The sequence below is a fragment of the Culex quinquefasciatus genome, chromosome 3 (assembly GCF_015732765.1).
Source record: "Culex quinquefasciatus strain JHB chromosome 3, VPISU_Cqui_1.0_pri_paternal, whole genome shotgun sequence".
Lineage (NCBI taxonomy): Eukaryota > Metazoa > Arthropoda > Insecta > Diptera > Culicidae > Culex > Culex quinquefasciatus.
In genome coordinates this window covers 47,633,097-47,656,375 of record NC_051863.1, presented here as the reverse complement: position 1 = coordinate 47,656,375, position 23,279 = coordinate 47,633,097, and the positions used below count along the sequence as shown (strand labels likewise).

General features: G+C 37.6%; 1 protein-coding gene and 3 long non-coding RNA genes across 8 annotated transcripts in view; 1 reads left to right on the top strand and 3 right to left on the bottom strand.

Moving 5' to 3' along the window:
* Positions 1-23,279, bottom strand: part of LOC6052037 (GTPase-activating Rap/Ran-GAP domain-like protein 3) — a 333,316-nt gene that overhangs the window by 228,519 nt on the left and 81,518 nt on the right. The window lies entirely within an intron of this gene.
* On the bottom strand, positions 5,552-5,939 carry LOC119770179. Its single transcript, XR_005278695.1, has 3 exons — positions 5,831-5,939; positions 5,707-5,777; positions 5,552-5,649 (listed from the first exon to the last, which is right to left on the bottom strand). It is a non-coding gene; the product is annotated as an uncharacterized LOC119770179 (long non-coding RNA).
* Positions 8,560-8,947, bottom strand: LOC119770178. Its single transcript, XR_005278694.1, has 3 exons — positions 8,839-8,947; positions 8,715-8,785; positions 8,560-8,657 (listed from the first exon to the last, which is right to left on the bottom strand). It is a non-coding gene; the product is annotated as an uncharacterized LOC119770178 (long non-coding RNA).
* On the top strand, positions 9,538-9,926 carry LOC119770177. The gene is made up of 3 exons (XR_005278693.1): positions 9,538-9,646; positions 9,700-9,770; positions 9,828-9,926. It is a non-coding gene; the product is annotated as an uncharacterized LOC119770177 (long non-coding RNA).

Sequence of the window (23,279 nt, the reverse complement as noted above, 5' to 3'; positions counted from 1 at the left end):
ACTCGCTGGTTTTCACACCCAGAACTGGGCTGGGAGGATAAATCCCAAAATTACCGAGAGTACTTTACTCGTGGGTTCATTTTCCAAAAAAAAATCACCCGTCAAAAAAAAATGTCCGAGCCAAGTCTCGAACTCGAGACCTCCGACATATTGAACTGCGAACTAATTGTTGTTGTAGCGCGAGAGGTCTTAACTCTCGCCAAATAGTACTTTCTTCTCGTTTTTTTTCGAAAGGACTATCCGCATAGGGACGTGGCGTTACATCGTGCTGCCATCTGGTTTTTTTTAAGTGCAAGAGTGGAAAAGTGCTGAGTCATCGTCTAAAAATAGACGGCGTCCTTTCTCGCCCAGCAAAATGAAGTCGATAAAGTTGTCGGTAGTAGTTGTTTTCCACTTTTTCGCATCGAAACCGACTACTTTATCGACTTCATTTTGCTGGGCGAGATAGGACGCCGTCTATTTTTAGACGATGACTCAGCACTTTTACACTCTTGCACTTAAAAAAAACAGGTGGCAGCACGATGTAACGCCACGTCCCTATGGAATTTATCTTTGGTTGGAGGAACAAGTGAATCAAATAAAGCAATTCCAGAGTTTGTTTTAAAAAGGTCTTATAAACTATTGTGTTTCATATGTTTATAGGACCTATTCAAAAAAAAAATATCTAGAACTGAAGGAAAAAATTAAAATAAACTTCAAAATAATAAGCCGATTGCAAAAATATCCAGCAAAAATACAATAATCCATGCTTCGAAATATCGCTCATTTGAAACTAAACGAGCTTTTGTTTTCAAAGAAGGTTCACAAACCTTGCAGAAGATTGAATAGTAATGCTATAATTGCTTTTCGGAAAATTTCTCTGCCCAAATGTTTTAGTTTAATTTTTTAAAATAAAAATTATTTTCAAAGCGTTCTGAATTCCACACCCAGAACTGGGCATCGGTATACGAGAGGATAAAGAGCACGATTCGGTAGTAAAATGGTACTGTGTGCGGACGGAGAGGATAAATCCCGAAATTACCGAGAGTACTTTACTCATGGGTTCATCTTCAAAAAAAAATCATCTATAAAAAAAAGTACCGGTACCGAGACTCAAACCCAAGACCTTCGGCATATTCGGTAATTAAGTGGCGGTTATTTGTCCATATAATCCACTCAATAGGAAGAACTGTTCTAATGAACGAATGAACACGCGAGAGGATTATACACTCGCAAAATAGCACTTTCCTCACGTTTCTTTTCGTGAGGACTATCCCCTCGTTCTTTAACTTTGGGTGCATTTCTCGATTTCCAAAAAAAAATCTACGTTTTCAACAAGTGCTTGCGAAATTTCGAAAGCTATCCTGAGAAATGAAAATTAAAGGAAAAACACCATTCCAAAAGTATACATTTTGCATTGTGATCCTTTTGGATTCAGGAGAAAACTAGTCTTACTTTCCGCTGAAATGCTAGTTCTTAAAATCTGTTTCCCAGCAAATGCAGCTCAAAGCAGAAGTTTCAACCTTGTTAAAATCCTCTCGAGTAAACCACGCTCTGGAAACTGACCTAATTTTGGGTTGTTAAAACCCAGGAAATTCAATTTCTTACTGACTCACCAGAAGAGACTTGACTTGCAAGTGAGATTCCTTCACCGGCAGTACAAAGCAGGGTCAACAACAGTGAAAGCTGCCTCGCGCAGGTCATGTTTCTTCAAAGAGAACTGACCTTTGGGGCATGATTCTGCTTCCTTTAAATTGGTTGTGCTAGCAAGGAAAGCGCCACTGAGTGAGGATGCTTAAAGCTTGCTTATGGTTGGTAGCACCAGCAATTTTATCTCGGTCGAATCCAATGGAAGTTTCGCGTTTAACCTTTCAAAAATAAGGATTTCAAATGAAATTCGTTTGTACAAATGTAAAGTTTAACAAGTGTGTATTCCGAAGAAAATGTTTTATGTTTATTTATTATTATTTATTTATTATTATTTATTTATTTATTGTTTTATTTCATTTATGTTTTTAACCTGATTGCAATAATTTCAAAGTACTGAAAGAGAACCCAAAGCTCGCAAATATCGGTAAAATTTTCCGAATTAATCATCTACCAGACAGAACATTGGCCTGGCCTCCGGTGCCCTCTTCTAGAACATATAGCTTTTTTTTAACGAAAATCAATAACCAATGTCAGAATGCGAGGGTGCGATCGTAAAAAGTTTAATGCCGGCTCATCCAAAAACAGAGAAAAAGAAGCATTCTTACCCCCTGGAATCGCAACAAATTTTGACATACCTGAAAAGAAATAAGAAGAAGAAAAGTTGGTTAAATTTATTCACCGATTTCTGAGAATGAAACATTACGGTATTTCATTCAGTTTCGTCAGGATTGAAAGTTCAAAAAGAAAAAGTCAAAGTAGTTATGTCACAGACATAACCGGAATGGCGTAGACTTACGTAAAATTTAGATATGTGGACATGTGGGTTTTCCATATATTAATTTGAAGAATTAACTATATATATTGGAAGGAACACCCATTCGAACGGCAAAGAGAGGAAAGAAAGAGACGAAGGAATTTTAGCGAGCCGAATGGGGGAGGAGAGGGGCATAGGGGTTGGGGGCGAGAGCAGCCTCAGAAAGCTGTGCAATCTGTCGCCCCCGAAGACCAAAATTTGTTCCTGAAATTTAAATTCAAATTAGCTCGCTGCCTCGTCCCGGGTGGGACGAGGGCAACTCTTTCAACACTAGAATTTGATGAGACGTAAATCTTTCAGAAGCGCTCGCCGCGAATGCGACGAGCTAGTTGCATGTCCCGATTGTTTAACAACCAAGGCTTGACCCACGAGAGGCTTTTCGGCGGAAGGCAGCAGGCGCGCGCCTCATCTTGTTGATGCCTCGTCCCGGGTGGAACGAGGGATGGGGATTGAAGCACCTCCGAACCACAGCAACCACGAAAGATCCAAACGGTCCGGCCATCGAGAGGCAACTGGCTGACGGTAACGACGAGAAGGCGATGCGCACTTCTTTTCCAGTTCTGGTCCCTCTCTCCTGCTGCTGCTGCTCTGGGCTGAGCTTTCCTGCTGCTGCTGCTGCTGCTGCCGGTCCGACGTCTGAGACGTGAATGATGGAATGGGCTCTGGCGCACGTTCTTATGTATGATTTCGGCCCGCTACTTCCCTCCTTTTTCGCGACCGACACTCGGTCGCGTTGCTCAGATGATTTTCCCCTCAAAATAGGTACTTGACATTCCCGTCCGTGAGTGGGAAGCGCTCATTTTGCTTGCAAAATCTCTGCATTTTGAAAACATTTTAAAACATTCAATTGTTTCAATAGTTAAACTGTTTTGCCAACAATGAAAGTTTTATAGCAAATTGCTGAATAATTTTCGAATCGAATGGCACATAAATCGTGTCGATTCGATTAGAGGGAAGGAAGATATAATCGTTTGACGGATGACGCAGTAATCCAGGGCCTTCGGCCCGGGTTTTTTGGAATGATACCCCAGTACCTTCGACAAAGACGTAAGTCTACGTCAAAACAAACAGATTTTGCGTGAGACACTGTACAGTGCTATTGTATGAATGAATACACTGAAAGATCAAATGAATACCAAATGAAAATTCAAAAATCTGTATCTTTTGAAGGAATTTTTTGATCGATTTGGTGTCTTGGGCAAAGTTGTAGGTATGGATATGGACTACACTGAAAAAAATTATTCACTGTAAAAAAAATTTTGGTGATTTTTTATTTCACTTTTTGTCACTAAAACTTGATTTGCAAAACAACACTATTTTTTTATTTTTTTTTATATGTTTTAAAGGACATCAAATGCCAACTTTTCGGAAATTTCCAGGTTGTGCAAAAAATCTTTGACCGAGTTATGAATTTTTTAATCAATACTGATTTTTTCAAAAAATCGAAATATTGGTCGCAAAAATTTTTCGACTTCATTTTTCGATGTAAAATCAAATTTGCAATCAAAAAGTACTGAAGTGAAATTTTGATAAAGTGCACCGTTTTCAAGTTAAATCCATATTTAGGTGACTTTTTTGAAAATAGTCGCAGTTTTTCAATTTTTAAAATTAGTACACATGTTTGCCCACTTTTGAAAAAAATATTTTTGAAAAGCTGAGAAAATTCGCTAGAATTCGTGAAATTTTCCGATCTTTTCGAAAAAAATATTTTCAAAAATTTTAAATCAAGACAAACATTTCAAAAGGGCCAAACATTCAATATAACGCGAATGTTTCATATTTTAACATTGTAAATCAGACCATTAGTTGCTGAGATATCGACATTAGAAAATGGTGGGTTGTTTGGGTGAGACTTAGAACACATAAATTTTACTGTTTTAAAACACTTGCATGGCAATATCTCAGCAACTAAGGGTCGTATCAACAAAGTTCAAAAAAGCAAAATATAGAGAATTTTCTCAGCATTTCAAAAATATTTTTTTCAAATGTGGGCAAACATGTGCACTTATTTTAAAAATTGAAAAACCGTGACTACTTTAAAAAAAGTCACCTAAAAATGGATTTAACTTGAAAACGGTGCACTTTATCTAACGTACTTTTTGATTGCAAATTTGATTTTACATCGAAAAATGAATTTGAAAAATTTATGCGACCAATATTTCGATTTTTTGAAAAAATCAGTATTGATTCAAAAAATCATAACTCGGTCAAAGATTTTTTGCACAACCTGGAAATTTCTGAAAAGTTGTCTTTTAATGTCCTCTAAAATATATAAAAAAAAATAAAAATGGTTTTTTTTTGCAAATCAAGTTTTAGTAACAAAAAGTTAAATAATTTTTTTTACCGTGTATCATATTTTTTCAGTGTATTCCATATCCATACCTACAACTTTGCCGATGACACCAAATCGATCAAAAAATTCCTTCAAAAGATGCAGATTTTTGAATTTTTACACGGAAAGGGGATCGATCGCCGAACTAGCGACCGAATTTTGCTGGGTTGGTTTTGCTGTTATCAGCGAAATTTTTCTCTAAACCAGCGAAATTTTTCGCTGAAAAAGGTGGCTGCGCGAAATCAAATCCAGCAACTTGGTTTCGCTGGTTTGTTATTTCCGAAACGGTTTCTTTTCCAGCGGAAGTTTTTGCTGGTTTGATACACATCCTTCCGACAGCCGTCATAAATGTTTGTTATTGTTCACGTTTGGAAGCGATTTGTGGCAATCGAATTGCTTTAGGGGTTTTTTCAAAACAAAAAAGCATGAAAAAGTTCTGCATCAAGTGTTCAGCATTAAAATACATACTCAACAGGTGATGGTTCTTTTCAATGAAAAGAAGCACGTTTCCATAAAGTTCTCGCAGCAGAAAAATACGGTGCAGTGAAGCTGGAGATGTATTTGTACTGCTGCATAGATGAGTGCACAAATTGTCGCAGGTGGCAGCAAGAATCGTAGGCGAGGAACTTGACCATGGCCGCGGAACAGTTTGTGCTGTGGCAAGTAAGTACAACCGCCGGAAAAAAAAAACCCGGACGTCAGCGATAGAAAACGCTGATCCAGCGTAAAAGAACACCAGTTCCGGGTTCGCAACGACTGATTATTTTTTAATCTTTCTGGTTTTGGCGAGCAGTCTTGTCGAAAAAGAAAAACAGATTTTCTCTACTTCACCGACGTTTCGGCCTTTATTTTGAGGCCTTCTTCAGGGGGTTTACTAAAAATGTCAAGCTTTTACAATTTGTGTGTGTTTGGTTGTGTTTTGTGTACTTACTAGTTGTCTGTTTCTTGTCAAAAATGTTTTAGTCCTATTGTTAAACTGTCCTTTACGTTTGCTGCACATCACTGTTTAAAGAATTAATTTAATATTGTTTTGTAAACTATTGTGAAATACTAACATGTTTGTCCAAATAAATTGTTGTAAAACAACATTCAACTGCTGGGTCACTTTGTACTGTACAACGTCTAATTGCTAACTGTCAGGTGGATTGGTTCAGTTGTGATTGTGTTGTGTTTTTGTGGTTTTGTTTTGGTTTTGTGTTTGTGTAGGACATGTAGTATTCCAGCGTATGTGCTGTTCAGGCCATCGGTGTCGGTCCTCTTGTTGACTGTGTCAGCTGTGTTGTGGATCCAGATCATCTCCAAGAGAGGGAGAGATGATCTCTTGAAGGACTGGTCCAGTATCTTGGCTTGTGTTGTATCGAACCGGTGGCCGGTATCGATACAATGGGACACAAGCGCGGTTTTTTCCCTGTGCGCCTGAACCTCTACGTCGGTGTACGTGTGGCCGGACTGGATCAGCTGATCCAGTTTGTTTACATCGCTGCGATGGCCAGACAGCCTGTTTTTGAGCAGGTTGCTGGTCATGCCGATGTATCTGCACTCACACTGGTCACATTTGATGCAATAGATCACGTTGTGTTGGTTCAGCATCGGGATCGGGTCCTTGATCCGTGTGTAGAGGTTGTTGACAGTGTGAGTGGATCTGGATGCTACTACGATGTTCGGGTAGTCTTGTTGTAGTAGTTTGGTAATGCGGGGTGTAAGTGTTGGGATGTAAGGAATGGATCTGTATGTTTTGGGTTCTTCGGAATTAGGGTGATTGGGTCTATTTTGGGGATTAGGATTGATTTTGTGGTTGAGGCATCTATTGATTAATGAGCGGGGATAGTCGTTTAGGGAAAGGTATTTGTGAACTATTTGTCTTTTTTCTTTATCTGTTTTGTTGGTGGTGAGATTGTAAACACGGTTGATAAAATTGGTTGCAATATTGATTTTTTGGGGAAGAGGATGAATGGATAGGAAGTTGAGGAGGCGGCCTGATGCAATCTCTTTCGTGTACCACTCTGTCCGAATGGTACCATCTGCTTGTCTTACCAGTGTCATATCGAGGTATGGGAGTCTCCCGTCTCGCTCAACCTCGTAGGTGAACTGGATGCTGTCGTGGTATGCGTTGAAAGCGGCCAGAACTGCCTCGATCTTGTCTTCGGGTATGATGAGGAAGAGATCGTCAACGTATTTGTGCACTGTAGTTATGGGACAGCTGATCGTGTGTAACACGTTGTCGATCAGCGTTTCCATCGTTAGGTCTGCAAACACGGGCGATGCTGGATTCCCCATCGCGGTACCCTGGATTTGAAGGTAGTGTTGGTTACGGAACACGAAGTAACTCGCATCCATTAGGAAGGCTACGATTTCCAGGAACAGATCAAGACAGATCTGTGTGTGTGGAGCAATCTCGGCCCAGCTGTAGATGATGTCGTGTTGTACCAAATCCCGAGGGACGTTGGTAAACAGGGAGACGACGTCAAAAGAAACCATCTTGTGTCCAGGGGGGATGGTAACGGTGTTTATGTGTTCCGCGAATTTCGCAGAATCGCGTACGTTGTACTTGGAGGTGATTGATGCTTGGAGAATGCGGCAGATGTATTTGGACAGGTTGTAGCTCGGACTGGTCATCCCAGGAACTACGGGTCGTAGTGGGACGTCGGCTTTGTGGGCTTTCGGCTGGCCGTATATTCTCGGACAAGTAGCTGTGGTGGTCTTCAATGTGGCTGCAGTCTGTGGGTCGATCAGCTTGAGATCGCGTAGCCGTTTTACCAGGTTGTTGTTGGTGGTCTGGAACTTGTGTGTGGGGTCAGTTTTTGTTGGACGGTAGGTGTTGACGTCGCTCAGAAGCAGTTGCATTTTTCGTTCGTAGTCCTCAACCAGCATGATAACCGTGCGATTACCTTTGTCAGCTGGGAGTACACAGATGTCTTCGTTGCTTCTGAGGAATTTGGAAGTAACGGATCTAGCATGTGTTAGTGCTTTGCTCGTTGGGTCTTTATTTGTCGTTGTGTAGAATCTGTTGATGTAGTTGTGGATCGAGTTGGTGATGTTGCTTCTGTTTTTATCCTGGATTGTTTTGGTAGGTTGTGTCTTCAGTATGGATTCGGTTTCGGCTAGCAGGTGGTAGAACGGCACCTGTAGGATGTTTTGGTATGGGAGCGCAAAACGGGGGCTGAGACTCAGCAGCATTTCGGCTTCTTTGGGGATGTTTTTGTTGGTCGCATTAAGAATGGCTTTGGTATTTTGGGATGGCACGCTGGCGGTACTTTTGAGTTGCAGTGTGGACGTCAGTCGGTTGAGTTTGTTGGTGGTTTGTTTGTGTTTGCTGTCCAGAATCCTATTGTACGTCATGTCTTGTGTGAACAGAAACAGTTTTATCGTTTCTGTGTCAGTGCTACGAATGATTTGTGCTCTGATCCCGGCTATTGTTTTGTTCAATGTTTTGATCTTGTAAAACGTATGCTCGATCTCAATGTTCAGTATTGCTGTCTTGAACTTTGTTATGTGTTGGTGTAGTTTTGCCAGGTATGGACTACTTTCCTCCAGGAGCTCATAGGTACATCGGAATGTGTTGGTGATGTGAGCGGGGAAGACACCGTTTCTTCTGCAGCTTATTAGGAACGACTTGCGGCTGTTCATGTGTGCAAGTTTCCTGATGTGTGTAGCATAGTTTTTGAGCTGTACAGTGACGGTAGTACCGAAGTGTTGGTCAATGTGGTTGTAGAAGCTTTGATGTGCAAATGTAGCCATTTTGTTTTGATCCGGGTTCGCAACGACTGATTATTTTTTAATCTTTCTGGTTTTGGCGAGCAGTCTTGTCGAAAAAGAAAAACAGATTTTCTCTACTTCACCGACGTTTCGGCCTTTATTTTGAGGCCTTCTTCAGGGGGTTTACTAAAAATGTCAAGCTTTTACAATTTGTGTGTGTTTGGTTGTGTTTTGTGTACTTACTAGTTGTCTGTTTCTTGTCAAAAATGTTTTAGTCCTATTGTTAAACTGTCCTTTACGTTTGCTGCACATCACTGTTTAAAGAATTAATTTAATATTGTTTTGTAAACTATTGTGAAATACTAACATGTTTGTCCAAATAAATTGTTGTAAAACAACATTCAACTGCTGGGTCACTTTGTACTGTACAACGTCTAATTGCTAACTGTCAGGTGGATTGGTTCAGTTGTGATTGTGTTGTGTTTTTGTGGTTTTGTTTTGGTTTTGTGTTTGTGTAGGACATGTAGTATTCCAGCGTATGTGCTGTTCAGGCCATCGGTGTCGGTCCGAACATCGTAGTAGCATCCAGATCCACTCACACTGTCAACAACCTCTACACACGGATCAAGGACCCGATCCCGATGCTGAACCAACACAACGTGATCTATTGCATCAAATGTGACCAGTGTGAGTGCAGATACATCGGCATGACCAGCAACCTGCTCAAAAACAGGCTGTCTGGCCATCGCAGCGATGTAAACAAACTGGATCAGCTGATCCAGTCCGGCCACACGTACACCGACGTAGAGGTTCAGGCGCACAGGGAAAAAACGCGCTTGTGTCCCATTGTATCGATACCGGCCACCGGTTCGATACAACACAAGCCAAGATACTGGACCAGTCCTTCAAGAGATCATCTCTCCCGCTCTTGGAGATGATCTGGATCCACAACACAGCTGACACAGTCAACAAGAGGACCGACACCGATGGCCTGAACAGCACATACGCTGGAATACTACATGTCCTACACAAACACAAAACCAAAACAAAACCACAAAAACACAACACAATCACAACTGAACCAATCCACCTGACAGTTAGCAATTAGACGTTGTACAGTACAAAGTGACCCAGCAGTTGAATGTTGTTTTACAACAATTTATTTGGACAAACATGTTAGTATTTCACAATAGTTTACAAAACAATATTAAATTAATTCTTTAAACAGTGATGTGCAGCAAACGTAAAGGACAGTTTAACAATAGGACTAAAACATTTTTGACAAGAAACAGACAACTAGTAAGTACACAAAACACAACCAAACACACACAAATTGTAAAAGCTTGACATTTTTAGTAAACCCCCTGAAGAAGGCCTCAAAATAAAGGCCGAAACGTCGGTGAAGTAGAGAAAATCTGTTTTTCTTTTTCGACAAGACTGCTCGCCAAAACCAGAAAGAACACCAGTTCAGTGAAAAAATCCGCTGGACCAGCGAATTGTTTCCCAAAACCAGTACAATAATCTCCTGGTTGATTTTGGTGCCCTGCCACTTTTTCCAAACCAGCGAGAAAATTTTCTGATTCTAGCAAAACTGATCCCCCAAACAGCGACATTTTTCACCAAACCAGTGTTTTTTTTCACTGGTTTGGTAGAATTTCATCGGTTTCCAAACCAGCGAAAAAAATTAGCGATTCTAGGTAATTTTTGTGCAGGCTGAGAAATTAGCGACATTTTTCGCTAGTTTTAGCGAACTTTATCGCGATTTGGCGATGGATCCCCTTTCCGTGTATGCATCATTTTTGTATGGACAGCTGCCAAATTTGTAGGGAAAATTAAATGGACAAACTAATGATGCAAAATGGCTTCTTTGGGCATACCGAAGGCACCAAAAAAGTTTCAGTCGGATTAAAAAATACAAAAAAAAATCGAATGACCGAAATCTGAGAGAACTGCTCAAGATATTCACAATATCACCATTTTTATATATGTTACATAAAACATTCTAAAAAAATATAGAAACACATTTTCACCTAAGAGCTCTTTGGCCTCGAGACCTTCGGCAAAAATAGTATTCAAAAGCTCAACTAATCACTTTGTTTTGATACGTGAAGAGCTTAAATTGGGTCAGCCTATCCTGATCTAATTATTTTTAACCAAACCAAATTGTAGTGCTTTAGATCTGGATTTTTCTATTTTGACGTGGAATCCCTGAATTTAGAAATGTTTGCCATATTTTTTAACAATGATTATTGCAAACAGAATTTTAATTTTATAACATAACACGTACAATGAAACTACTCTAAACATAGAAAATCCATCACAAGAAAAAAATCCTATCAGAAGTTCATTCTCCGAACGATTTGATCAGTTTGCGATTGCCAGGTCCCTGAAGCATTTCCCAAAATTTTCAAATTGATACTCCAATTTCCCCGAGGGTGCTCGCTCACACACAGTCACACACACACACTCCAAATCCTGTCTGTCTTACGCTGATGTTTACTCGAAGTAAACCGATACAGAGCAGCGGGAAATTGAAAAATTCTCCCGGGTCTGGTTCAAAACAGAAAAAAAGAACTCCGATGCGCATCTGGTGTCAGAATTGGCCCCGAGCATGAGCTGTCTGTTGGCACGTCAAATCAAGCGTGGGATATCAAGTTCAGCTTATTCATCGTGTTTCGATTTGGCATCTTTCAATATTTACTTTTTTTTTGTGCAAGGGCGAACCTGAATTGGTTTCGTAAGGGTTCGTTCAAAAATTACGTCCATGAATAGGGGGAGGGGGGGGGTCTGGGGTTTGTGACAGCCCATGTTAAAGGTATAGGAAAAGTGCGTGACAGGGGGGAGGGGGGGGGGGTCTGAAATCCCGAAAATCTCTGGACGTAATAGTTGAACAAACCCTAACGGGGAAAAAAGATCAAATAAAACTGCACCACGTGATGGAAGTCATCAGTTACGTAAATTAATTTCAATTAAACCACTCATTAAAAGGGTACCCCCAACGGCAGTACAAAAAATCAATTAAAATTTAATAACCGGACCTGCCAACGACAAGACGGTTGCCACAAGACCCCAGGGTTCGGAACGTCCCAGAAGAGCCAAGATAAAAAAAAACCTTGGCAACTTCTAAGACCCTCTCCGGATCCGATTAATTCACCCGCATCCGGTAAACCGGAAGGGGTTAAAATTTGCATTCTACGGAGAGGAAGGTTACTTTTTGTGGAGATAATTCTTTGCTGAATTCGGAGAAGAAAGCTGGTCGAGCCCTCGTTAAATATTCATGCAGGTGAAGATTTTTGCCGCTCATGTTTTTGTTGAAAAATAAAAAGTTTGGCCGGCAAGACACCATCAAGTTGGTTTTAGATTGATGGTTTTTGAATTTTTAGGAAGTATCTAATATTTTTTTCATACTGTTTTTCTGGTTAAGTTTGGAAAACTAACCAAGCTGCAGCTCATAAAGCATATAATATTTTTTTAGTTTTTTTTCAATTTCAACACATTTAAATCTAAAAACCAATAAATTGAAGTTACTCTCTTCACAAATTAACCATTTATCAACGTTAGTAGGACAAAGTTTTTAAACCTGGAATTTAAACAATTGAGACAAACAATTTGAAATCAGTTCCAGCATCCAAAAAAAATGATCTAATGATTCGTCCGTGATAAAATTTTCCCGAAAACAAGTAATTTAATTGCAGCTTTCACGAGCAGTAATCCGATTTCCTGCTAAAATCCCCACAAATCACTCACGGGATAAAAATAACGATCTCGCTAACAGAAACATGTAGGAAAACGACGCTGGAACCTGGAAGTACCTACACACCTAGCCGAGAGCCACTCGAACGGATACTTCTGCTGCTGCTGCTGGCAAACTCCGGTACAAGATTGTGTACGTGTCTCGTCACGGTAAATTTCTCCCACGGCGCGCGTGACAGGTAATAGCTGCCAAACATGCACACGCGACCACGTGACTGCTTTATGTCTCCTGTTTTTCCTCCTGCAAGAGGTTTTCCGTTTATTTTTCCGTGCGAAAAAGGAAAGATTTTCCCCAGGAAATCGACACCCGTTCGAGCAAGACGAATTGCAATTCAGGTAGGTCACGTGGAATACATTTTGTGTTAAATTTGGCAATTATTTATTGTCTTTCTTGACACTTTTTTGTTTTCCCTCCGATTTGTATTGTGTTTTGGTTCTTTCCATTAAAAAGTTTGCCCTAAAACCAACACACCCACAAAGACAATAACCACATTTTTCGTCAGCAAACAGATGCAAAGTTATTTATTTAACAACAAACACACAATCTATTTCTGCAATCCTTTCTATAGAAGAGGCCCATTCCCATGATACAACGTGGTACTAAACTATCACAACATATACTGCTAGCAAACATGCTAGAGTTGGTTCATGTAGGTGGATAACGGCAACCACAACCATTCGGGAGAGCAAATTTACCGACTGCATGCACTCGGTGTGCCTCCCACAGCAGCAGCAGTAGTAAAAGCAGAGTCATTTTAATTTGCCGTTTATCGTTCTTATCACCACATTACCAGGGTAGGGTTACCAGTGTTTTAACATTTTTCGAGGTTATAAAAAAATGTAAAAAATACCAAGTTAAAATAAAACTTACTGAATTTACTTACTGAAAAAAGATGCAGGTGATTAAGTTACAGACATGACCAATATGACAAGGAAGCTTCTCTATTGCAGCCTCCTTCCACATCGGGATTCGACTTTTTTTTTTCTTTGTTAGAATTAAACTTTGTGTGTACTTTTCATATGACCACAAAAACGGGCTGTCTACACGGAGAGACCGTGCCCAGAAATTTTAACATTTAAAATTGTTGATTTTACTTTCGTAAATTTTAACAAAAACGTACTTGTCACTGCCAATTTTCAGTTAAATTAACCAAAATTTAGTATTAATTTAATAACCTGTTTGTTGAAAATGCTAAAGGCAAAAAGTTAACAGATTTCCCGAACTCGAATGAACGTGCTCGACTGTTAGCTTTGGTTTTAGGAAAAACAAAAAAAAATGTTGGTTGAATATAATTTACATTTGGTTGAATATTTAAAAGATGAACTTGGGTTTGTTTACGTCTGTCATTTGAAGTCAGGATTCAAACGAGAGCGGTCGATTTGTTGAGTTTGTGTTGTTAATTATGAAGTGAGAGGATGTGAAAGGTGAAAATTACACTATTTAGCTAATGTTGAAATGGTAAATCAAAGTGTTGCAACTGGGGAGCTGGAATTGGTGAGTAGGTTTGTTGATGATTTCTTTGCAGGTGATAAACTATGAAGAGCAAGAGGACAGCCTTCGCCATGAGGACCTCTGATGCGAGTGAGTTGAACACGTTATAAGAATGTTTGATGGAAAGAGAGGGCAGTAGAAGGGAGACGCGGGCTAACTCATCACGGATAGAGCAGCCCGGGCAAATTTAACAAAATGTTGGTTAATCCAAGTAAGTATGGGTTTATTTTTGCACAATAATTTATCTAATGTGATTCTTATTAGAAAACTGAATCATTAAAAAGCTTCGTGCTTACGACGGATAAAATCTTAATGAACCATTATTTTTTTTCAGAATCATCAATCCGTCAGCTGTGTGCTATCTTGTGACAACGACCATTTAGTACTTTTCGAGAAAATCGATTTTTAAAGTTCGATGATAAATATTTTCAAAACTATGAATGGTAGAGCCGAACTTTTTGAAGCAATCGGTTCGTATACTATCGCTTAACAAACGCTCAAAGTTTCAACTAATTTGGTTACACCAGTTAAAAGATACAGTAAATTATGTAATCAAAAATCCGAAAAGCACGTGTCACAAGTGTGTTTCGAAAGTAAAATTGTACTACGTGTCACAAGTGTGCACAGAATTCCCATACAAACTAAAATAGGCTCAAATCAATAGTTTAACCGACTTAAACAGTATATTTTCAAAAACAAAAGATTGCATTGCTTTTACAAAGTGTGTATCAACATACATTTGTGAAAAACAAAACAAATTTTCCACATTTTCCAACAACATGTATGACGTGTCACAAGTGTGCACGATCATTTTGATGATAAAATGGTCTATGTCACAAGTGTGTATTGCGATATCCGGGAAACGGAAGCGAGTTTCAAAAATCGGGTTAAAGCATCTTGTAGTGTTTGTTAAGTATAGCAAAACGTCATCATTAACTCATTTTCGACCAAAATGGTCTATGTCACAAGATAGCACACAGCTGACGAATTATTAAATACATAGAAATGTCATGTGTACGCAACATAAACAACATAAAAAATAAAGATGAAGAAAAAAATATAAAAAAAATAAAAATATTTAAAATATATAAATAAAGATAATTATTATCTTAAAAGTATTGTTGCAATACGACTGCTCAATAAACTGGTAAGTTAAACTCATAATATTTTGTTCAGGAATCGGAGTACGTTGAATAAATTGAATCAAATGCAGTGAAAGTGTGTTGCCAAAATTATTTTTGCCTTCCTCACTGAGGTAAGGCTATAATCCTGCTCGAAAAATGAACTTTTGAAAAACAGCTCATAGACCTATATTCATGTATACCTATCGACTCAGAATCGAAAACTGGACAAATGTCTGTGTGTGTGTGTGTATGTGTGTGCGTATTCCCCTTGGTGCTCGAAATTCTTGCCAAGTTTTCTCGGCACTAGCTGATCCGATTTGAGTCAAACAAGTTGCATTCGATCCGGTTTGGTGCCCCATACTGCACTATTAAATGGTTTGAAGATCCGATAAGTAGTTCAAAAATTACGTATAAAAAAGTGGCAGAGTTGCGAATCGGGTGCTGGAATTTTGATGCCGGATCTCACTTATCTATATGAAAACTATGTCCGGATCCATCATCCAACCCATCGTTGGTTAGGTAATCAAAAGACCTTTCCAATGAGTCCAAAACATTGAAGATCTGGCAACCCTGTCTCGAGATATGACCACTTAAGTGATATTTATGCACTTTTTTGAAGCCGGATCTCACTTATCTATATGCTATGTCCAGATTCATCATCCGACCCATCGTTGGTTAGGTAATCAAAAGATCTTTCCAATGAGTCCAAAAAATTGAAGATCTGGCAACCCTGTCTCGAGATATGACCACTTAAGTGATATTTATGCACTTTTTTGAAACCGGATCTCACTTATCTATATGAAAACTATGTCCAGATTCATCATCCGACCCATCGTTGGTTAGGTAATCAAAAGATCTTTCCAATGAGTCCAAAACATTGAAGATCTGGCAACCCAGTCTCGAGATATGACCACTTAAGTCATATTTATGCACTTTTTTGAAGCCGGATCTCACTTATCTATATGCTATGTCCAGATTCATCATCCGACCCATCGTTGGTTAGGTAATCAAAAGATCTTTCCAATGAGTCCAAAACATTGAAGATCTGGCAACCCTGTCTCGAGATATGACCACTTAAGTGATATTTATGCCCTTTTTTGAAGCCGGATCTCACTTATCTATATGAAAACTATGTCCGGATCCATCATCCGGCCCATCGTTGGTTAGGTAATCAAAAGACCTTTCCAATGAGTCCAAAACATTGAAGATCTGGCAACCCTGTCTCGAGATATGACCACTTAAGTGATATTTATGCACTTTTTTGAAACCGGATCTCACTTATCTATATGAAAACTATGTCCAGATTCATCATCCGACCCATCGTTGGTTAGGTAATCAAAAGATCTTTCCAATGAGTCCAAAACATTGAAGATCTGGCAACCCAGTCTCGAGATATGACCACTTAAGTCATATTTATGCACTTTTTTGAAGCCGGATCTCACTTATCTATATGAAAACTATGTCCGGATCTATCATCCGACCCATCGTTGGTTAGGTTATCAAAAGATCTTTCCCATGAGTCTAAAATATTGAAGATCTGGCAACCCTGTCTCGAGATATGAACACTTAAGTGATATTCATGGACTTTTTTGAAGCCGGATCTCACTCAAATGTATGTAGACTATGTCCGGATCCATCATCCGACCCATCGTTGGTTAGGTAATGAGTCTTTCCCATGAGTCCAAAACATTGAAGGCAACGCTCAGTATCAAGTTATGACCGCTTCAGTAACATTTATGCTGTTTTTTTTTTTTAAATAGATGGAATTTGTGTTCAAACCCATCATATCACCAAATATTGGTAAAAAGTGAGGAAGGCACCAACCACATAGGTGGATTAAGTTAGTTTTTTAAATAATGCAAGCTTGGTAAGTAGCATTATTGATATTTCTTCTTTCCTCAATATAATTGTATTTATTTACGTTCCTTTTTTCAGTTTATAGCTGAAATTAAGAATTTTGTATTAAATTACTACTACATTTCATATGTCTATTTGCAGCAAAATGTTCACTTTAATGAAAATTCTGTGTCCAACCACAAGAAATATAACAAAACCTGAGACCATTGTAGATGATGATGACTTATCGGATGATTTCACAGTGAAGGTAAGTGGATACAACACTTAATTTTATACAACATAATAAAAATATAAGCTTAAAACTTGGTGAAAATTTTGCTCGATTTCTATTTTTCAGGAATTCATGTTAAATTAATCATCTTTTTTAAATATGTTTAACAAAATTTGTAATATGCTTTTTCATTATTTTTAGTTCAATGCAACGTAATTTTTAAAAACATTAATCAAACTTTACATGTTTTATAACAACAGTTAAAAAAAGTTTTGTTTTGATGCTTTTTAACAGTAACTTAACAACTTCATGCAAAAAAAAAACAAACAAATTAGTACAAAACGTTAAAATTTTAGGCAGAATAAATGCTAAAATAAAAACACTCAGCATTAATTTGTGAGGCATTATTACAAAATTTACTGCAAATTCAATAAAAATATTGCTAACAACAGCTAATTATTGACTACATGTACGAATATTTTTCTGTATTCAAGTAAGACAATAGTTAAAATATAGCTAGAAATTCGGCCCAGCCTATATCGTTAGATAATTGAAGAAAATATATATCAACACTTACATAAATTATGTCTAATTAAGAAATGTTTTGTTATAAAACACTAATAATTTGCTGCATGCAAAAATATTTCGGTTGATACAACGAAAAAAAAATGTTGAAAAATAGTTGAAAAACATTTCCCAGCCAGTTTTTAACAGAATATTCCACAATATTTCAGCTGAAAACAAGAAATTTTTAGTTAATTTTCTGAAAAAAATATTCTAGCAGTCTACTGCTAGAATTTTTTCCGGCCATTTAACCAACAAAAATGGCAATTCCAAGTATTTTTTTAGTTAATTTTAATTACCGGTGGTCAGCAATTTCGGGTTAACAAAATCAACAATCGATTGTTGAAAAAAAGCTGTGTAAAAAATTAACCCATACTTTTAGTTAAATAAACCAAGATTTTCATAGATTTGCCCCGGCCGGTCTCTCCGTGTATACAAAAAACATATTCAAATTTTCAACAATCTGTATCTCGAGAACGGATTTCCGGACCAATTTGGTCTGAATCCGATTTGGAACCAAAATTTTACTTTCCCAGAAAACTGGATTTAGTTTTTAATCTCAAGATTTTTTAAATTATCCTAAAAGCCATTACTCAATACATTTGTCATATGTTTAATGCTTAAAATCTTATAATAAGTTAATTATCATTAACTGGTGGTAATCAAGACTACAATCTGAACAGGATCGTGAATTTAAATATTTTCGCATGAATAAATTTCTCTTGTTTTTTTATATGACTAGCTTAAAAACTAACAATATCAAGCAATTCCAGCTCAAATCAGGAATTTTTCTGGTACGTTTGTACCCGACCCTCTCCGATTTCAATAACACATTGTAGACATGTTATCCTTGGCTATTGAAAGTCATTTTTGTGTATATGGAGCCAGTTGCCCTATAAAATTGACATTTGAGAAGGGCGTAAGCTGTTGTATCGTACCAAAAATTGGTCAAAGACAAACTTGTAGGAAATTGGACGAGCTTTCTGAAATATACTGAAAGAAAAATACACGTCTTTTCTATGAGATTTCTCAATTTTTAAGTTTTAAAGTCAATTTTTAAGGTGATGTCATGACTTTTATACGTTCAAGATTTTTGAGGAAATAGTAAAAAATCTATGTTACAATAAAAAAAATGCAGAATGGTATGTCTCTCCTAAAAAAAACAACAATCATTTACTACAGCCTGCCCAACGTTTTTGGCCAAATTTTCACTTTTTTGATATTCAAATTAACAATAGCCCATTTTAAAAGTCATTTTTATTTAACTTTTAAGTGAAAAACTGGTCTGGACCGCGGGCCGGATTGATTTTGGATGTAAAATGTAGATCAAAACGACTTGAATAAATATTTTTTCAATGTTTTGTCAAATTTATGTTCACCGATCATCTGCGAACCGATTTCAACAAAGAACCAAGAATAAATGAACAATTGTTATTTTGACGATCGAAAATGTGAAAATTGAGCCAAAAAGGTTGGGCAGACCTGATTTACTAAAACTGTTTTTTAGAAAAGTGGTCTAAACCTCAATATTTTCAAAAACCGATAGTGGGAATCGATTCTCATATGTCCAATCCTTGAGAAGATACAGCGGTCTTAAAAATTAAAATTTTGAAAAAAATTGGATTTTTGGTGTTTTGACCAATTTTTCAGTCTCGTAAATATTTTTACCGGAAATCTCGTCCAATATCCCATAAGTTTGCCTTTGACCACTTTTTGATATGATGTAACGCAAGGGTGATCAAAGAATGGCCCGCGAGGTGATTTTTTGTGGCCCTAATGGCTTAATTTAAGCATTTTTATGCTAATCTTCTAGTAAATATCATCGAAACTTTCATCAAACATTTTTGAAAATTCTGGCATTCAGGATTAAGGTAGACAAAATATTGAGATCGGAGGAATAAGAAGGAATTTTACAAAGCTTTTTTCGACATTCCTCCTCTCCCATTATCAAAAATTGGCTCGAAAAATCGTAGGCAAAAATATTATTTAAAAAAAACTTCAAAATATCAATAGAAATGTAAGTGCAATCATCTGAAATCAATTAAAAATGCATTTCTCTGCGTTTAGAATCAAATTGAGCATGTTCTGGTTTATTCAAAATTAATTGGAATTTTTGGTGGATTTTAGATGATTACATGTTTTTTCGCTAAAATGTTTTTATTGTCAAATCTTACATTTTTTGTAAATAATGATTGCAATTCAACTTTACGGTTGAACTTTTTCTGTTAAAATGTTGAAATTCTGGCTCTCAACAATTCTTTATTAGTTACACTTAATTTAAAGATAAAATAACGCTGTTACACGAATTATGCAGATTACATGTCACTATTTTCGAATTATAAAAATATTTTTAAAAATTGTTGAAAACACAAGTTCCTTCACGGATTTTTTTTAATTCTTAAAACAATAAAATCAACAATACCTATAATTTTTTTTTGTTTTCTTTATATAATTATTCATATTATTTCTTTATTTTATATTGTTTTCAATTAACAGAAATGATGAAAATTTTTTTTTAACTTCAGCTGAAAAATTTATTTTCTAGTCTTTTAAATTAAAATAACTTATTTTTTTAAATATCTTATTTTTTAAATTTGGTCCGAGAGCTCATTTGAGCTTCAAATTAAGCCCATTTTCTATTAACTTTGAGCACCCCTGCCTTAGATCCCATTTTCTGGTGATAATTTTATCATATTCGTTTTCCTGAGACAATGTCACAATAGAAACATGCATAAAATGTTTATTTTCGCCCATTTAAACTCTTAAAACAAATATTTTAAATTTTGAAATTTAATTGAGGTTTGCCCAAGTTACAGCCTTTTAAGATTTTTTAAGTTTTTGAACCATAAAACTTCGTGTCCCGATTTGCCCCACTCTCCGTTGACCTAGAGTGCTCATATTTTGGCCAGATGCTAGGTGTACAAACAATCCCTGAAAATTTCAGGCAGATTGGTGAGGTCGATGCGAGATGGGTATGCTTTGCTCGTGGACTCGCTCTTGAGTCACCACCTGCAACTGGTGTAAATCGGGACCACAGCCTGGATTTGAACATTAAGTTTGGAAATCGGTGTTGATTTTGTTGTGTTGTTCCTCTTTAACCCAAAATCAATCAAAAATTTCAAAACCGTGAACAACTAAATTAAAAACACTATTATACGGAAATATAACAGCTAATCTTTTAAAAATTCATAAATTGTGCGGATCGGAATACTATAATTTGGCCAATGAAAAAAAATATTCTGATATATGGCCAATTCAAATTTAAATACTTTGATTACTAAGTAATCAACAGTTCCACTAGTTTCACAACCAAATAAGAATTTTCTGACCAATATATGTATTTTTTTCAATTTCGAGAAAACCGGGACAAAATATGAAATCTTCCGAGATTCGAAAATTCCCACGTTTAGAAAATTCTCGGCAATTCTGCCACGGGTAATCCAGAAATTAACGCACTTATAGCATAGAGTAACCCAGAGTGAACACAGGCATTTGATTTTTGGTTCCACTTCGTGATATATCGCAGGTACCTCCTGCTATCAGGTAACTTTATTGAGACAAAAAAATAAATGACATTTCTTAGGACTGATCTTCTGGGTTACTCGGTGCTAATTATCACTTAAAACAGTTTTTTTATGTCAAATCTAAATCCGTGACTTTTTTACCAGAAGAAAATTGACCATATCGTAAAGTAATTTTTTTTTCAAAAATGTTCGAAAATTTCCTATAAAATTGCTTCAAAAGATGAATTCAGCCCCAAAAATTCAGTTTTCGACCACATCAAATGTAAGGGCTGATTTTAGAATTTTGAAAGCATTTTTAGTCGATGATGAAAAAAATTCAAGATTGTTTCATTTTTTACATTGAATCGAATTTTCGTCGCTCACTAATTCGACGCTGTTTGGTGATGTAGAAAAAAAACTATATTTTTTTTACAGCAAAAATATAGGATTTAGAGGGTTTCTGTAAACTAAAATTTTCGAAGACAAATATTCTTAGACTCAAGCTTGGTCATGACTTCTAAATGTTGAAATAATACATAATTTAGAAAAAAAAATCTGAATGTAATGTTATTGAGGTGTGGAGAACTTACAACGCACAGTGGGAAAAAAGAGCCTAAAAATATACCGCAACATAAATTCGCGCTAACCATCGATTGCTATACACCAAAAGCTTCGTTTTTGCACCAGGAACAATAATCCGATGAAAAATCGCACTGCACGGACCGGTGGCCAGAGTACAGACCACCGGATGATCCGGATTTTTGGAAAAGTGTCAGATTTATCTAATTGTGAACTGATAAGCTTCCTTTTACCTTGAATAGTCTTACAAAACAATCCTAGAATAATATTAAATACCATAGGACTCATCGGAACCGGTTCCATCGATCTCCGGTGGCCACATCCGGAACCGCATTAGGAATCAGTGTTAACCAGTCATGCGACGTATCAAACTTCTTGATTTTGGATGGGGACATGAGTTATACACTCCTCTTTTAAAAACATGAAGTTAGATATGTCGCAAGAGTGTTTTCAGGAATCTTTGGATGTGGCCTCCAGAGAACCTGGGAACCGGTCAAGGAGGCAAAAATACATCTTTAAAATACTCACCATCCAAAATCAAGAAGTTTGATACGTCGCATGACTGGTTAACACTGATTCCTAATGCGGTTCCGGATGTGGCCACCGGAGATCGATGGAACCGGTTCCGATGAGTCCTATGGTCCCCATCCAAAATCAAGAAGTTTGATACGTCGCATGACTGGCTAACACTGATTCCTAATGAGGTTCCGGATGTGGCCACCTGAGATCGGTGGAACCGGTTCCGATGAGTCCCATGGTATTTAATATTATTCTAGGATTGTTTTGTAAGACTATTCATGGTAAAAGGACGCTTATCAGTTCACAATTAGATAAATCTGACACTTTTTTCAAAAATCCGGATCATCCGGTGGCCTGTACTCCGGTCACCGGTCCGTGCAGTGCAATTTTTCATCGGATTATTGTTCCTGGTGCAAAAATGAAGCTTTTAGTGTATAGCAATCGATAGTTTGCGCGAAATCATGCTGCGGTAATTTTTTGGGTCCTTTTTTCCCACTGTGCAACGGTTTCAATACCTTATGAGTAACCCTAATGTTCGCCCCAGATCCCCACGTCAAAAGAAGAAACGGTCCGTAAAAGTACTTCTCGGTAAACAGGACAGTTGATTCTGGCTGATGGTGTCCTCGACAGAACCATTTTTACCATAGAGGTGGGGCCGCACACTAGAACACCGTTGCCGTTGACCTGCCCCGCATCATTTGTGTAGATTCAAGATGTTAAGGGGAAACTGAGCGCACAAACTCCACCGGGACGTCAAATTTTATGTTCCGTCATAAAGTGCTCTGTCAGTTGGTAGATTATGGCACGTCTTCTCATGAGAGCAAAAGAAACACACACACACGCCTGACATCGCAGAAGTGAGTTGTTTACCCCCAACTCCCAAAGTAGAGTACAGGGGGAGTCCTGACTGGATGGGAACTTTCACACGCCGCGCGCTGACATCTGAGGGAATCTGAGAGGATTATATTTCTGCACACAAACACACATCAACGTGAATGGAACGTAATCCCGCAGGTCGTAAAAAACATCCAATAACTGTCAGGCTCCACTCGAATAGGTTTAGTTTTTCATTGCGATGATAGACGACCGGTTTAGGAGTTTGATGCGCTGCTTATGGTTGATTTCATGTTGTATGGTTTTTGATTAGTGGTAATAACAGGATAAACTTGTCGATTTAATTGAATCCGTCTGGAATTGGGATCATCC